The sequence below is a fragment of the Marmota monax genome, unplaced genomic scaffold (assembly GCF_021218885.2).
Source record: "Marmota monax isolate L192 unplaced genomic scaffold, Marmota_monax_Labrador192_F-V1.1 WCK01_AAM20220418_F8-fsc00072, whole genome shotgun sequence".
Taxonomy (NCBI): domain Eukaryota; kingdom Metazoa; phylum Chordata; class Mammalia; order Rodentia; family Sciuridae; genus Marmota; species Marmota monax.
The window spans coordinates 1430302-1449058 of NW_026692356.1; the positions used below are offsets into that span (position 1 = coordinate 1430302).

General features: G+C 33.2%; 1 protein-coding gene across 1 annotated transcript in view; it reads left to right on the forward strand.

The window, feature by feature from the left end:
* Gpr158 (G protein-coupled receptor 158) overlaps window positions 1-18757 on the forward strand; it is a 435003-nt gene that overhangs the window by 202841 nt on the left and 213405 nt on the right. The window lies entirely within an intron of this gene.

Here is an 18757-nt window from a genome sequence, read left to right on the forward strand (position 1 = left end):
TTTTTTTTTCTACATTCTTTCCAACATTTTCATTGCCTTTGCCTTTGATTGTAGTAATCCTAGCAGATACAATATGCTGTGTCATTGTGGTTTTGATTTGAATTTTCCTAGTGACTGCTGAGGTTTAGCATCTTTTCATGTAATTTTTGGATCATTGTATGTCTTTTGGAGAATGCTTATTCAGATCTTTTGCCAATTCTTTGCATTGAGTTATTTTCTTATTGTTTTTGGGTTGCCAGAATTTTGTATATTCTAGATAAAATTCCCTTGTCATATATATGATTTGCAAATATTTGATCACAGTCTGAGCTGTCTTTTCATTTTTGGGGGGCACTTGACCACTGAGCCACATCCCCAGCCCTATTTTGTATTTTTATTTAGGGACAGTCTCACTGAGTTGCTTAGTGCCTCACTTCTACCGAGGCAGACTTTGAATTCATGATCCTCCTGCCTCAGCCTCCCGAGTCACTGGGATAACAGGCATGCACCACTGTGCTCAGATGTCTTTTCACTTTCTTGATGGTGTTTTTGAATTACAAAAATTTTACATTTGATGAAATCCAATATATTTTTTCTTTTGGTCTTTATTGCTTTAGTGGTATATTGAAGAACTCATTTCCAAATTCAAGGTCATGAAGAAATCTCATGGTTTCTTCAGAGATTTCCAGTTCTAGCTCTTATATTAGGTGTTTGATTCAATTTTAATTAATTTTTGTATCTGGCATGTAGTATGAATAATACATTCTTTTGTATGTTGATACACAGTTGTCACAGAAATCATTTGTTGGTAGACTGTCCTTTTTCTCTTTTAATTATTTGGCACTCAAGTAAAAAAAAATCAATTGACTATAAATATAAAGGATTATTTCTTGTTTCTTAATTGTATTCCTTTGACCCATATATATCTATTTATATGCTAGTCCCACACTATTTTTATTTCTTTATTTATTTTTGGTACTGGTGATTGAACCCAGGGGTGCTCAATCACTGAGCCACATCCCTATCCCTTTTTATTTGTTATTTTGAGACAGCACCTCGCTAAATTGCTTAGGGCCTTGCTAAATTGCCCAGGTTGCCTTTGAATTTGCAATCCTCCTGCCTCAGCCCCAGATGCTGGGATTATAGGCTGTGACACCGTATCTACTTCACACTATCTCAATTATTATAGCTTTGTAGTAAGTTTTGAAATTTAGACATATGAGTCTTCCACTTTTCCAATGTTGTTTTGACAATTCAAGATCATTTGCATTTTCTTATGAATTTTAAAATTAGCTTGTTCTGGGGCTGGGGTTATAGTTCAGCAGTAGAGTGCTTGCCTTGCACATGTGAGGCACTGGGCTTGATCCTCAGCACCACATTAAAAATAATTAAATAAATAAAGATAATGTGTTCATCTTTTAAAAAAATCTTTTAAAAAATTAGCTTGTTCTGCAAAAGTTTAGTTGGAATTTTGATATGGATTGCATTTATTCTGTAGATTATTTTGGGTAGTATTGCCATTTTAAGAATGAGTATTTCAGGGCTGAGGGTGTAGCCAAAGGACAGAACACTTGCCTAGAGTGCCTAAAGTGCTGGGCTTGATTACAGCACTGTGGAGAGTGGGGTGAAGAAAAGAAGAGGAAAAAGAAAGAAGAGAAAGGATGTCAAATGTTCCAGTTCTTAACTATTCCATTCATTTAAGTCTTCTATTTTTTTTCAACTGTGAATTCTGATTTTTCAGAGTACATGTTTTGAACTTCGTTTGCTAAATTTATTTCTCAGTGTTTTATTCTTTTTGATGCTATTGTAGTGGATTCTTTTTTATTTTTATGTTTTAAATCTCCTAGTAGTTTCTTGTGTGGCTTCTCTAGGATTTTCTATATAGGGGATTATGTCCTTTTTGGTCATGATGACTTTCCTTTCCTTTCCTTTCTTTTCTCATTCCCTCTTTCTCTCCCTCCTCCCTCTCCTCTCGCTCTTGCTCTCACTCATTTTTTCCTGTCACTTTTCTTTTCTTTTTTCTTTCCTAGTAACTATGTGTAGAACTTCAAGTACAATGTTCAATAGATGTAGTGATAGTGGAAATCCTTATAGTTTCTGATCTTAGGGGGAAATGTAAATTATCATTAAACATTATGGGGGTTTATAGTAGATGCCCTTTATCAGGTTAAGAAAGTTTCTATTTCTAGAGTGGTTTTTTTTTTGTTTTTATCATAAAATTGAATTTTGTCAGATGCCTTTTCCATATCTATTGATAAGATCACAGGGTCTCTGCTTTTATTACTGTGGTGTGTTATACAGTTGATTTTCATAAGTTGAACCAACCTGATATTCCTTGGATAAATAGCACATGTTTATGGCATAAAATCCTTTTTATGTGTTACAAGATTTAATTTTGTGTATTTTGTTGAGGACTGTTGTGTCTCAATATTAATGGCTGTGTTTTTCTTGTGTTGTCTTTGTTTTTGGTATAAGTACAATATTGGCCTTATAAAATGAGTTCAAAAGTATTTTTTCTTCTCATGCCTTTTTAACATCTTTCCATGGTCAACTCTGTTTTCAAATGTATATATTTTGTCTTTATTACATGAGGTTCTATCTTCCAAGTGGTCTATTCTGTTGGTGATGCTTTCTATTGAATTTTTAATTTGGTTTATTGTTTTCTTCATTTTGAAGATTTTTTTCCCCAGAATCTCTGCCTCTTTATTGAAGTGATCTTTCCCTTCCTGTGTTTTTTTCTCTGATTTCATTCCTTATATTATCCTTTGCAGATCATTTTAAGTATGCACATTTGAAACCCATTCTTTGATATTCTCTCCACTGTGGTATTGATGGATCCTGTTATTGGAGTGTTTTGGTTTGTTTGGGGTGATTTGTTACCTTGCTTTTTCATGTTGTTTTTGTGTCTACCCATCTAACCATATGGATCTCAGGCAGAAGATTTTGTCTACTCTGTGGACTCACTGTGTTCCTAAAGATTTCCAGTATCTCACTGTTTAGGGGGAGACAAATAATAACAAAACCCAATGCAAATAATATACATCATTAAACCAAGAAGTTTCTACTGTGATGTCTACAATGTTAATTATTACAATAAACAAAAATTATATATTCAGTTATTGCCTTAATAGAAACAGCAAGTTTGCAAAATGGTTTACAATTTCAAACTGTGGACAGAGAGAGAACAGAAGTGATATAGGATGTGATGATTATGAGGGAAGAGGAGAGAAGATAGAAATAAAAAAATAAAGGAAGTATGAAAGAACAATAGACACTGGTGTTAGCAGAAAAAAGAGAGACTCAAGGGAAACAGGTAGGAGAACAAAATATGTATATAAAGTAAAAATTTCAAAAAAAAACCCCACAAAAAAATAAAAGACAAAAATAAAATATATTAATCAAACATCCTAATTTACAAAAAACCTAATACATGAAAAATAACCTGCTTCAAAAATGCTAGAAATGAGAAAAAGAAAACATTTGAAAATGTATAAGTGTCCATGTACTCTTAAGGTCACAGTTAAACAGAGGAAAAAAGTTTAAAAAATGGGGGAGAGGGAGGAAGAAAAAAAAATCTTGATCATGAATTAAAGAATTCTTTCTGTTGGAGTTGAATATATCTCAGCTGCTCTTCTCAGTGGTTTTAGGTGGTGGTATCTGGAGCATGATGCTCTACTCTCTGAATTGCTGGAGCGAGAGCAGTAATCTGGTAGAATTCCTAGAGAAAGGGTTTAGGCTTAGGTGGGCCCAGCTTATCCCTGAAACCCTGGAGATTTAAATCAGCATACCTCTAGTGCCAGTATTTGTGGGCTACTCTGGAAGACTGTACCCCAGGGGTCTCTCCTGGGTTACACTTGTGTGGTGGGGGAGCCAAATTCTTAGTCCCCTACATCACCTGTGGACCCCCATGTTTCCTGATATCAGATTCGTTCTCCAAACAATCTCTCCTGTCCCCATTCTTCTGAGTTCCTGGCCAGATGTGTCTCTCCCAGCTGGTCCTGCAAGCAGCTGAGTTGGAGGGTAGAACCTGGTGGGTTTCCATGACTGATTGTCCCCTGTGTAAACCTCTCTCCATGTTTGAATTTCTCTTGGCCACTTAAACACACATTTATTGTGCAGTGTGTGTTTACTGGGCCTGTATTTCTGGCCAAACTTGGGTTTTCCAGGAATGTGCTCCCCTAGCTGCCAGCCTCTATGCTGTGGCTGCAAAATAGTTCCTTCCTTTGCCCTCCATGCACTTCTGGTGGCTTCTCTGCCTGATTCCCTGCCCCCACCCCCCTCTGCAGCCATTATGCAGCACATCTTTCAGGTTTGTTGGGAAATGTCCTTGATCTCCAAATGTTGCATACCAAGACACACCTTGAGCCTCTGAAAAATGCAAGTTTCTTTAATTCCCTTATCCCTCCACTATGGGAGAGACCACTTGGAGAGACCACTCTGGCTGGTGCTTCCAGCCCAGCTATGGTAGCAGCTGTGCTGGGAATGTTTTCCCCTTATATCATATCCAATCTCCTGTGTCTCCAGACTTCTTTGAATATGAAGTTTTAAATTCAAGTATAGACCCCCCCACACACTTTTTTTTGTTCACCTACCTTTCGGAGAAACTACTGGTCTGCTTTCTTGGTTTTATGCCACTGAGCATCAAGGAAAACTACCTCCTCTATTCCACCATCTTGAAAAAAAAACTTGATGATGTTCTTTGATAAAAAATTTTAAGTTCAGACTGGGCGTGGTAGTGCATGCCTGTAATCATAGTGGCTTGGGAGGCTGAGGCAGGAGGATTGCAAGTTCAAAGCCAGCCTCGGCAACTTATTGAGGCTCTGAGTAACTCAGTGAGACCCTCCCTGCCTCTAAATAAAATACAAAATAGGGCTGTGGATATGGTTCAGTGGTTGAGTGTGTCAAATTCAACGCTCGGGACCAAAAATAAAAACAAAAAAATTAAGTTCAGTGCAGTTCGATTTATCTATTTTTGGTTTCATTTGTTGTAATTCTGGATGCCTAATGTCAGAGTGCTTTTTCATGCTTTCTGTTAGGAGTTAGGTTTTATATTTAATAGCTTCAAGTTAACTTTCATATATGTAAGTGTCCAATGTCATTCTTTTGTATATGGAAATTCAATTTTTCCAGTGCCATTCATTGTAAAAACTGTCCTTTCCAATTTGTGTTTTTGTAACCCATTTTGAAGAATATTTATTCATTATGTGAGAGTTTATTTCTGGACTCTCAGTCTGTCCCATTGGGCTGTATGTCTGTCTTTATGCCAGTACCACATTGTTTTTATTACTGAGACTTTGTGATTTATTTTGAAATGAGAAAGATGGAGTCTTCCAGATTTGCTCTTTTTCAAAATTCTTTTGAATATTTGGGTTTCCTTGAGATTTCATGCAAATTTTTAGCATGAATTTTTCTGCTTCTGCATAAATTTCCATTTAAAAAATAGGGATTGTACAAAAATAAATAAATAGATAAGCAAAAGGAAGATCAGTAGAGGAAGTAGAATGTGGGGAGGAAGGAGCAAAAGAAAAAGGAGGAACATGAACTGAAATTTAATTCCATGCATGTAGGAATTTGTTGAGATGAACCCAACTACTATATATAACTCTATTCTGTAATAAAAAGTAGGGATTGTGTTGAATCTACAGGTTGCTTTGGATAATAATGTGAATTTAAACAATGTTGATTTTCTAATTCATGTACATGGAATGGTTTTTCTTTTATTTGCATCCTCTTTCATTTCTTTCAGCAAAGTTTTATAGTTTTAAGCATACAAATCTTTAACCTACTTGGTTATATTTATTCCTAAGTATTTTTCTCTTTCTGATGTCCTTATCAATGAAATTGTTTTGTAAAATTATATCTCTGCTCATTGTTAGTGTATAGAAAAGCAACAAATTTTTGTGTTGATTTTATATTTTGCTGAATTTATTAGTTTATAAGATCAACTTTCTAAAATCTTTGTCAATTATCCTTCTTTGTCTCTTGTCACAATTTTTTTTGTTATATGTTGTCTGTTAGTATAACCATACCAATTCTCTTTTGGTTACTAATTTAATGATACACATTTTTTTCTGTCCCTTTGCTTTCAACCTATTTTTATGTAAATCTAGAACACATATATTGTCTGAACATATTATTGAATCATATTTTTAATTATTCTTTTGTATCTCCTCCATTTGATTATAGGCTGTGCATTTTTATAATGAATTAATTAATGTTTTTATGGGGATTTAACCCAGGAACAGTGTACCACTGAGTTACATCCCCAGTCTTTTGTTTGTTTGTTTTGAGACAGGGTCTCACTATGTTGCTGAGGGCCTTACTAATTTACTGAAGCTGGCCTCAAATTTGAGATTTCCTATCATATCCCCTTCTGAGTTGCTGGGATTATAGACATGCACCACTATGCCTGGCTATAGTCTCTTCAAACTGAGGTTCTGAAGGCTGAAATAAAGAATTAATTTGTTATTGATTAGTAATTCTGTATTATTTTGTTCATATCAGTACAGCCAGAGTTTCTTTTACTATTTTTATGGTAGCCATATCATAACTTTGTAACATATGTGATTGGTTTTTGCAGATCCTATCATAGTACTCATACTTTTATGTTAAATTGTATCTTGTTCTAACTAACTGGTGGAAGTCCTTTGAAATTCTGCTTTTTTCATCTAATATTTCATTATGACTCCAATAATGATAATTGTGATGAGCACTCATGCCTGGACATTCTGTTTATCTATATTAAACCTTACTTCACTACTTTTTAGATGTGTGGCCTGAGACAACTTACTTCTCTATCTCTATTTCCTCATCTATTAAATGAGGATGATTATAAGTAATAACATCTTCTTACTGAACTGTTATGAATATTACATGAATTCATATTTGTAAAGTCCTTAAAATAATGCCTAGCATATAATGAGCACTAATATATATAAATTTCTTTTCTTTCCCTTTCTTTTTGTAAAATGAAATAGTTTTATGATAGGTAAGGAAACTAGGATTTTTTAAATTATTAAGTGATTTTTCCAGATACCATTTTTAAGTAGTATTTTTGGGTCTTAAATGTAAGTATGTATTATTCCAGAGTTCATGCTCCTAATCACTAATTCTCCAAAACTATCCTCTCAATGCTTCATCTAAATCATTGTTAGGACTAGGGATGTGGCTCAAGCAGTAGCACACTCGCCTGGCATGCATGCGGCCTGGGTTCGATCCTCAGCACCACATACAAACAAAGATGTTGTGTCTGCTGATAACTAAAAAACAAATATTAAAAAATTCTCTCTCTCTCTCTCTCTCTTAAAAATAAATAAATAAATAAATCATTGTTAAACACATTAGAAAAGAATGTCAAGAACAAATCAGAACTATATTGTATCATCATTGAACAGTATCCTCAAATTGTTTTATCTATTTCTACATGAATTTTTAAATTTAAAAATAAACCATGTATAATGCTTTGGTGAAATGCAGTGTATGCCTTCTATCTTTTTATCTATCTCTGACCATAGCAACAGACATCCTTAAAAGGAAATGAGAATAAAATTTTTGGCTGTTAGTGCTTATTCAGCCCAGGACCAGATGGGTATACAGCAGAGTTTTACAAAACCTTTAAAGAACTAATACCAATACTTATTGTTCAACCTATTTCAAGAAATAGAAAAAGAGGGAGTACTTCCAAGTTCATTCTACGAGGCCAACGTCGACCTGATTCCTAATCCAGACAAAGACACTTCAAAGAAAGAAAACTACAGACCAATATCTCTAATGAACATAGATGCAAAAATCCTCAATAAAATTCTGGCAAATCAGACACAAAAACATATCAAAAAGATCATGCACCATGATCAAGTAGGATTCATCCCTGGGATGCAAGGCTGGTTCAATATACGGAAATCAATAAATGTAATTGACCACATCAATAGACTTAAAGATAAGAACCATATGATCATCTCAATAGACGCAGAAAAAGCATTCGACAAAGTACAGTATCCCTTTATGTTTAAAACACTAGAAAAACTAGGGATAACAGGAACTTACCTCAACATTGTAAAAGCTATTTATGCTAAGCCTCAGGCTAGCATCATTCTAAATGGAGAAAAATTAAAGGCATTCCCTCTAAAATCTGGAACAAGACAGGGTTGCTCTCTCTCACCACTTCTATTCAACATAATTCTCGAAACACTGGCCAGAGCAATTAGATGAAAGAAATTAAAGGCATAAAGATAGGAAAAGAAGAACTTAAATTAGCACTATTTTTAGATGACATGTTCCTATACCTAGAAGACCCAAAAGGTTCTACCGAGAAACTTCTAGAGCTAGTAAATGAATTCAGCAAAGTGGCAGGATATAAAATTAACATGCATAAATCAAAGGCATTCCTGTATATCAGTGACGAATCCTCTGAAATGGAAATGAGGACAACACCCCATTCACAATATCCTTAAATATCTATATTTTTATCTATATCTGACCATAGCAATAGATATCCTTAAAAGGAAATGAGAATAAAAATTTTGGGCTGTTAGTGCTCATTCTTATTATCTTTTGTGTTACTTAAAATGATTTTTTCATGATTCTGTATCTTGAATGATACTTTTGAGTGTATTCCCACACTCAAATATATTTTAATTGGATAATGTTTGTATATATTTTAAGTGTATAATGTATTTTAATATGATAATATTTATTTCTGCCTTTACAAGTCTATCTTCTCAAAGTCCAGGGTAACTGTCTAGGGTGATCTTACCACTTACAGATATCATAAACACTAAGACACCTACTTTCCCTTTAATTTATTATACTTCCATTTGTATATTTGGTTTTGTTGGTCAGAATTAGGTTTAGAATAGCAGATAAGGCAGAGCATACTAAAATTCTATTACTGAAAAAGTGTGTGCAGGACATTGAATGTGTTATGCCATAGAGATTATTTAGAAGAGCATGTAACAAAGTCTTGTAACTGATATTTCAACTGTTTTCATAAAATTGTATTTTCCTAAACTACTTGAAAACAGTTTCATATATTAAATTTTATCTTTTCTATTTTTTTTGGTATTTCAGTAGTGAACTAAGGACATTTAGGCATGCTGAATTTTTTTCTATAATAGCAAGATATACTGTTTTTTCTTAAAAAGTCATATATTTTTCATCTGAGAATGATAGCAATTATACCAATTAAAATTATTTTCTTTCCAAATATTTTATTTTCTACCCATAATTAAAGAAAATCTCTGTATCATTTGGCAATATAGCATTTAGTTTTGATTTAGCATTTAATAGGCAGTGTAGTTCCTGCTTTTTGGGTTAGCCCTATGCCCTATATTATTTAGCTGATTTGCTAATTACTATTGAAAACCCCTCCAAAGTTTCACTAGGGAAATGCAAATGTTTATTCAGTTTCTAAATACTTGAGAGACAGCCAAGTATATTTAGTGCATACAAATATATTCTGAATTTTACATAATTTTCATACAAATATTTTCTCCTTCAATGTCAGCACCTAGATCTCATTTTTCTCACCCAAAATAGAATGTTTGGATTCTTTGAAATGAGTCATAGTAATAAAAAACAGAATTTATATGATAGGCAAAAGAGAAAAGACTTTTGGGGGGTGACAGGAGAAAATGTTAGTTCATTTTATAGTGTCCTTACTGAAATATAAAACATTACATAAAGGCACACAATCATAAGTATATGATATAGAAATACAGAATGCAGAACTCTTCTGTGTACTGTTTTACTTTCTTGGATTTTGATCCCTCAATTCTGGCTTGATTGACATCTCTCTTATGCCTCTATATAGGTGTCATTTATTTTGTTCCTCCCTCCCTCCCTCTCTCCCTCCTTCCCTTCCTTCCTCCTTTTTTCTCATTCTTTTGTGGAAACCTCAGCTTGCTGAAATCTTTTGTATCATAGCCAGAAGCTAAACTTAGTTTGCTTCCTTCTTCCTAACTTTGCATATTAAATACTAGGCACTGTGCTGGGATTTGGGGACATTGCTCAAATTGTACCTACTATGCAACTTAAGAAATAGACTGTTATAAGTACCTCAGAAACCCACTCTGTATTTTACCCTCACCCTTCCCCTATGTCTCCCAACCAAAAGGTAATCATTACCCTGAATTATATGTTGGTTATTTTCATTCTTTGTATTTTCCCATATGTATATATCTTTAATAGTCCTTTGTAAAAGCTTTACATATTGTTGAGCATTATAAAACTGAAATCAATTGTATTCTTAGACAATTTGCCTTTTTTTCTTGATGTTTCCATGGATTCATCTAAATTTAATGCCTAAACCATAGTGTATTTATTTTCTCATATTTTAAGTTATGTTGCAATTTGATATGGTTTTTCAGTTAACAGACATTGTGACTATTTTAGAGTGAGTTGCATGGTTATAAGACATATTTATTTTAACTATCTAAACACTACCAAATCATTTTTCAATATGTGTGAACCAGAGACTTAAACTTTATTACTTGAACTTTCATAATAAGAACCTTTTCATGTAGTCTTACATGGAATTAGGAGTAAGTAAAAAAGAAAAAATAAGGTCACTCTGAATGATGTATAGAAAATTATTGTCAGTTGTAGCATTTTGTATTTTAAAAACAATTTATTCTAGAAAAGTATTTAAAGACTGACTGCTTAGTCTACCTGAAGCTTTAGTTATGAATAGGGTGGAGTACAGTCAGAACAGCTCCGATTTTGCTATTGTGCTAAAAGATTGCATGCTCTCTGAGAGCCAGACCATACATTTGTTCTTTGTTTTCATTACAAATGTTGTACAATGGAGTTCTGTAGGCAAAAGTTAAATTAAGTCAAGAATGCAAGGGTGTCCCCAGTATTTATGAAATACAACCAAAGGGAGTATGAGGTGTCCAAGGTAGAGCATAGATGAATCATGGAAAGTTTATACTTCAATTGAGGGTTGTGTTTCATCTTTTCAAAATACTAAATATATCAAGAATTTCCATCTATTGAATCTCTGGGACAATTTCTGTGGGAGGGTTTAGCAAATTGGGTTTCCTCACTGTGATATGCATTTTTGACATTTTCCTGAGTCAGTTTAATCCCCCACAAAGCATCTTGCTGCATCAGTAAGGGTGAAGTTTGCAGGCGTAATGTGTCTGTGCCAGATGCTCTGTTTTTGTCCTTGAGCCCTGTTTTGTGATAGCTGGCTCCACTGACTGTAACAGGGACATTTCAAAAATGAATAATAGAAAACAGTTTCTTTTTTAAGTTGAACTATCAAAAAAGAAAATATTTCCTCTGCCCTCCAACCCTGCCCCACTTGATCACATCTTTTAAACTGGGTTTTGGCAGCTTCTGAATAATAAAGATAAAATGTAGTCCTTTCTTCCCTGGTGAAATACTGTGTTATTTGTTATTCATGAGTACTTGTTTTGCTGGAAGATGGTTTGATGAAATATATGGGTGATGTGTGCCTTAACATTGCCTGAAGGCCTTTTAGATTTTTTCTGTTTCAGTGTTTTCCTTTTGCTCTAATAAGTTTGCCAATAGTTGTAGGAAGCCACTGGATGTTAATAATAATTGATCTTTTTTAGTAACAAGTCCCCTCAAACCCATTTCCAAATTGGCAGATTCAATATTTTACAATATTTCTTCAGAAGTTAACAAAGGACTAAAAACAAAAGCTGCCGTTGTTGAAATATAGAAAACTTTGTAACTATTTCATCTTGCCATTGTCAAGCTTTTTATCTTTCTTCATGCTTTTGTGGTATTGCCATCTGCTTTAAGAATAAGGTTCAGTAAATTCAATATAACCGGGAAATTCTGTGGAGTTAGGTAAGTCTTCTATCAAAGCAGAGCCAAGGCATTATTTGCTGTTCTGATTGATTTGGTTTGGGACTATGCATCTGCAAAGAGGTCTCATGTTTCACCTGAGACTCAGAGGGGTTCTATTTCCAGGAAATTCAGGTAAAGAAACAATCCACTTTTATGCCTCAAAAGAAAAATTCATTTTCTAACCGCTAAGTTGGAGAAATCTGCACTCGAAAGGAAGATTTTTATTTTTATATTTTGTAACAATTTGTAACAGGTTTAGGACTTAATTATATTCCCTAAATTACATCTCATATATATGTACTTAATAATCTTTGCTTACATGCCTTTAATCCCAGCTACTCTGAAAGCTAAAGTGGGAGGATTACAAGTTTGAGGCCAGTGTGTATGGGGAATGGAATAGGACCTGGCCTCTCAACCCCTAATCTTTTTTTTTTTTCTTTTTAATAAAAGCAGGGGAAAGGCATTTACAGAGGTAAAATCCATGTTTTAGGATTCATATATGACAGTTAGTAACTCAAAATAAATAGGAAAAAGCAATAAAACAGCATAAGAACCCCAAAAGTACAACAGTCTGGGCTAGTTAGTGTATAAGAAAATAGATGTAAATCTTCTGTAGCTCCCAGAGGGCATTAGTGTGTTTCAGCATAATTTACTACCTATTCAAAGTAATAGTTTTATGCATAGTGTTTATATTTTAGGAAGATTCCAAAACAAAACATTAAGAAAAAACACATTTAAGGTCCATTTCTGGAGAATTTTTAATTATGTAAATTTTATTGTATTTGCATTTTTTATCTTCTCCTTTTACTCCAAATTAGTTTGTGATTTTTTAGGCACAAGTATTATTTATGTTAAATGCTAAACTTGACTTCCCCTATATATATATATATATATCTTTTTTTTAAGCTATTCCATTGCTCAGTAATACATCCATGCAAAAATCTTCATGAGTGACAGGCTGGCCAGGTTTTGCTCTGCAATTTTGTTAAGAACCAAGAGTTGACAGTTTATAATATGTGAGGTGAGTTATCAGCCAATTACAATATGAACTGTAATGATTACATATACATGGTTGAGGGAAAGGCCCATTTTGTTCTAAACTATTCTTTTAAATGTTTAATTGTGGTAAAAAGCACATAATCTTAATCTATTCAACTGTATAGTAGTTGGCATTAACTGTGTTCACAATATTGTATAACAAAACTCTAGATATTTTTCATCTTACAAAATTGAAGCTCTATAACCATTGAAAACCTCCTCATTTCCCTTCTCTTGGACCCTGATAACCACTTAAAAAAATTTTCTATTGATGAGTTTATTTTAGATATACATATAAGTGGAATCAGACAGTATTTGTCTTTTTCATGAGAGGCTTATTTCACTTAGCATAATGTCCTCAAGTTTCCTTCATGTTGTAGAAAATTATAGGATTGCCTTCCTTCAAAACCTGAATAATATTTCATTGTTTCCATGTACTGTATTTTGTTTATCTGTTCACCTATTGATGGATATTGTGAATAATATCTCTGTGAGCATAGGTTGGCAAACACCTCTTCAAGATTCTATTTGAATTCTTTTGGGTCTATAACCAGAGTGGTATTGCAAAGATAATTCTATTTTTAATATTGAAAGGAATCTTTTTACTGTTTTCCATAGTGGTAACAGTATTTTATGTTCCTACCAAGAGTTCACAAGGGTTCCAATTTATCCATATCTTCAAAAACATTTATTTTTTGATAGTAGCATTTCTGATCAATGTGAAGTGATACCTCTTTGTAATTTTGATTTGCATTTCTCTTATGATTGGTGATGTTAGACATCTTTTCATCTGCTTATTGGCCACTTGTTTATCTTCTTTGGAGAAATTTCTAAGTTTTTGCCCATTTTTTAACTTAATTGTAGATTTGTATTATTTAATTTTTAATACCAAGTTTTTATATATCTTTTAGATATTTGTTATAATATAGATGGCTTGCAAATATTTTGTCATTCTGTAGGTTGCCTTTTCATTCTATTGATTGTTTTCTTTGATGCACAGAAGTTTTTGAGTTTGTTGTAGTCCTATTGTCTATTTTGGGTTTTTTTTTTTTTTTGGCTGTAGTTTTGGAGATACACACACACATACACACACACACACACACACACACACACACACACATATATATATATATATATATATATATACACACACACACACATACATATACTCATTCCCAAATATGATATCATGAAACTTTTCCTGTAGTTTTCTTCTAGAAGTTTGTGGCTTTAGTTCTTATGTTTAGGTCTCCTTTTTTTATTGGTTGTTTTTAGTTATATATGACAGTGGAATTTATTTTAACATAATTATACAAACATGGAATATATCTTATTCTAATTCAGACCCAGAGCCTCTGCTCCTTCTCTCTCCCTTCCACCTGCTCTCTTCCCTCTATTGCTCTTTCTGCCATTCACCCAGTTTTCTTTTAATTTTGAGTTAAGTTTTTTATATGGCATTAGTTAAAAGTTCAACTTCATTCTTTTGCTTGTAAGTATACAGTTTTCCCAGTACCATTTGTTGAAGAGACTGTCCTGTCTCCATTGCGTGGTCTTGCCAAAGATCACATTATATGTGAGAAGTTTTTTTTGAACTTCTATTTTATTCCACTGGACTATATAATTATCTTTGTACCAGTCCTATACTCGTTTGATCATAGAGCAATGTTTTATAGTTTTCAGTTTATAATTCTTCATCTCCTTTGTTAATTTTATTTCTAAGTATTTTATACTTTCAAGGTTATTATAAATTGGATTGTTTTAAAGATTTCCCTTCCCTTCAGAATGTTCTTTGTTAGTGTATAGAAACAACCAATTTATATTTATTCTTTAAATGTTTTATAGAATTCTGATGTGAAATCATCTGGTTCTGTGAACTTTTTTGGTTGATTACTGATTCAATCTCTTTACTAGTTATAGGTCTATTCAGATTTTTCATTTTTATATGATTGAATATTGGTAAGTTATATTTTTCTGGGAATTTATACATTTTAATCTGATCTCTTGACCATCATCTCTTATTCATTTGGATCTAGTCTACTTCTAGAAACCTGAATTTGGTGGTGGACTCTCAAGAATTCTGTATAGTAAATCTCTGCATATGGCTTGGTAAGACTTATTAAAGAGGGTGTCTTATATTGTATGCATCTTCTTCACTCATGGGGGTACTATAACTCTTAATATAGAAATTTCAATGTTTATCGAAGGCCACTTATGTAAAAGCTACCCTTGTGGAGAAAGAAGTGCTGCTTTTCCATCTCTGCTTCCTTTGATTTTTATTTTTAGACTTTAATGCATATAATTAATATAAGGAATATTTAAAGATCTTAAATGAATGTGAGATTAAAATTCTGAAGTTTTTGTATTAACTGAGGATCTCTGTTTATGTTAGAAAACCAAAAAGGAAAAAATTATAAAAATCAGTCCCCAAAGGGGACTTTTAAAACAGTTTTTAAAAGCTACACTGACTATGTTAATTTCCTAATCTTGAAAATGTGTAATTTTGGTTGGGAGGTAGTAGGGATTTGATAGGTAAGGAATGGGGGTTGTAGATAGAAAGCATAGAAACTTGATTCCAAATTTATAATCTTAGGTCAATTTCTATTCCAGGCAACTGTATGTAAGCAACAGGACATCAGGTTCCATGAAGACCCCACCATCTTAGAGGCAAAGGGAGTACAATAGAAGGATGATGCACTTTTATTGATTTTAACTGAGAGTTTTTTCTTTCCTTTGAGATTAAGATAATTTTAAGAGTGAAACAAGACTAGGAGTGTAGTTCAGTGGTGGAATGCTTGTGTAGCCTGTGTAGTCCCCAGCACTGTGGGGGAAAAAAAAGGATTAAAACAAAAAGTTCAAGGTAATGAATATCTATTTTGCTGTTTTCAATAAAATTAGGAAAGTTTTTTTTTTTTTTTTTTTTAACTTCAAGGAACTTTTTATTTGGCAATGTTTACCTAATCAACTATATTGTTTTTTTTAACCTTCAGTTTTATGTCAGCTCTAGAATCAGTTTAAATTTCAATTAACTGTCGAGTTTAGCTAAACATTTAAAATTCTTGACTGAGTCACTGTTGTTGCGTTGAGTCATATCATGAGGAAATTAGTGCAATTTTAATGAAAGCATTTTAACTTCTAAATTCCAGTGAAGCAAAATATTTAATGTGCTCTAATGTATCCTTAGTAACTCTTAGTATACCTGGATATACTTCTCATAGAGAAGCACAGCTACTTGTGTACCTTTGACTATGGAATGGCCCTCCTCTATTGGGGAAGATTGTTCTCTTTGACCTAGAAAGGAACTTCAGGAGGGATATACATGGAGTGATGAGGGTGGTTGTAGATACATGCCTCATTAGCCAAATCAGATGAATCAAACTTGGGTGACCAGGGAATTGACCAGTGTCACAGGTGGATTTCTCTTCTATCTTTGGTCCTATTTCCTTCACTTCCTGTAGTATGTCAGTTTTATCTATCAATTTTATGCAAATGATTTCCAAATTATACAGCCTAGACGTCTCTCCTAAACGTCATATCAGTTTATCAAGCTCCATATCTGAGATTAGAATTAAATTTCAAATAGACACCTTCACACTTAATATTTGCGAAACTGAACTTCTGATTTTTACCCCAATCCATACCACTTGCAGTCTTTCACAGATCAGTTTATGTTAATTCCATTCTTATGGTTGTGCTGGGTAAAAATCTTGGTGTCATCCTTTGTTTTTCTATTCCTCTTCTACTTTAGGACATCTTGATAGCTTTACCTTCAAACTATATTTGACTCTGATTAAGAAATTCTTACAAATTAAAAAGAAAGTCTCATAGAGATTAAAGAGAACAAGCCTAAATTCCTAAATTTACATGTTTAGAAAGTGATAAAGTCAGAACTCAAATCTATCTTTTCTTACTGACTACAAATAATATGCTTTTCCATAATATTAGTACTTATCCAAAGTAAATGTTGTAATTGTCTCTGCCGTTTTATTTAATTTTTAGTTCAAACATATGATTTGACCTCTTGTATACCTTGATCTTTATAAACAGAATGTTTTGTATTTCAATTAGATTGTGCAGGAATGCTCTAGGTATACAGCAATTGTTTTGTAAATACTTGCTAAGTTAGTTGAATTGACAGGTTCTCATCTGCCATTTCATTTTGCTCTGGCAAGAACCATGTTTTTAAATATAAGATGTATTTGAATATAAGTGTGTATTGGGTTAAAAAAACAGTATTCATGAAATAAGATACTCAAGAAGGTCCTTTAGAAAGTTATTTTTTCTAAGATTTCTTGCTGCACTTCTGATTTTAGAATAAGCATTAACTAGTTACCTTGTATAAATTTTTTTATTTGCTGGAGTTTTCATGATATGTAATATTAACCTGAATGCTTATCATTTGAGCTTACATTATAAAATTATTATTTAAATTAACCCACAAAATTTCAATTATCTTATATTACACAAAGGTGTCAAAAACATGCACTGAAGAAAAGATAGCATCTTCAACAAATGGTGCTGGGAAAACTGGAAATCCATATGCAACAAAATGAAATTAAACCCTTATTTCCACCATGCATAAACTTAACTCAAAATGGATCAAGGACCTAGGAATTAAACCAGAGACTCTGCGTCTAATAGAAAAAAAAGTAGGCCCTTATCTTCATCATATGGGATTAGGCCCCAACTTCCTTAATAAGACTCCTATAGCACAAGAAGTAAAACCAAGACTCAATAAATGGGATGGAATCAAACTAAAAAGTTTCTTTTCAGCAAAAGAAACAATCTGTGAGGTAAATAGAGAGCCTACATCCTGGGAACAAATTTTTACCCCTCACACATCAGATAGAGCACTAATCTCTAGGTATATAAAGAACTCAAAAAGCTAAACACCACAAAAACAATAACCCAGTCAACAAATGGGCTAAGGACCTGAACAGACACTCAGAAGATGATATACAATCAATCAACAAATATATGAAAAAATGCTCATCATCTCTAGCAATCAGAGAAATGCAAATCAAAACCACACTTAAGATATCATCTCACTCCAGTCAGAATGGCAGCTATTATGAAGACAAACAACAAAAAGTGTTGGCGAGGATGTGGGGAAAAAGGTACATTCATACATTGCTGGTGGGACTGCAAATTGGTGCAGCCAATTTGGAAAGCAGTTTGGAGATTCCTTGGAAATCTGGGAATGGAACCACCATTTGACTCAGCTATTCCTGTCCTCAGAATATATACCCAAAGCACTTAAAAACAGCATACTACAGGGACACAGCCACATCAGTGTTTATAGCAGCACAATTTACAAAAAATAAACTGTGGAGCCAACTTAGATGTCCTTCATTGGATGAATGGATAAAAAAATGTGGCATATATACACATGGAATTTTAATCAGCATTAAAAAAGAACAAAATCATGGCATTTGCAAAATGGATGGCGTTGGGAGAAGATAATGCTAAGTGAAGCAATCCCAAAAAACAAATGCCAAATTTTTTCTTGATATAAGTAGGTTGCCTCATAGTGGGGTAGGGAGGGAGAGCATGGGAGGAATAGATGAATTCTAGATAGGGAAGAGGGCTGGGAGGGAAAGGGAGGGGCAGGGGATTAGCAAGGATGGTGGAATGTGATGGATATAATTATCCAAAGTACATGTATGAAGACCTGAATTGGGTGTCAACATACTTTATATACAAACAAAGATACAAAAATTGTGGTATATATCTGTATTAAGAATTGTAATACAAAAAAAGCAAAGTACACATATAAAGGCTTAAATTGGCATGAACATACTTTATATACAGAGATATGAAAAATAGTGCCTATATGTGTAATAAGAATTGTAATGCTTTCCACTGCTGTCGTGTAGTTAAAAAATTTAAAAAAAATTAAAAAAGAAAGAAAACACAATGTTCAAGT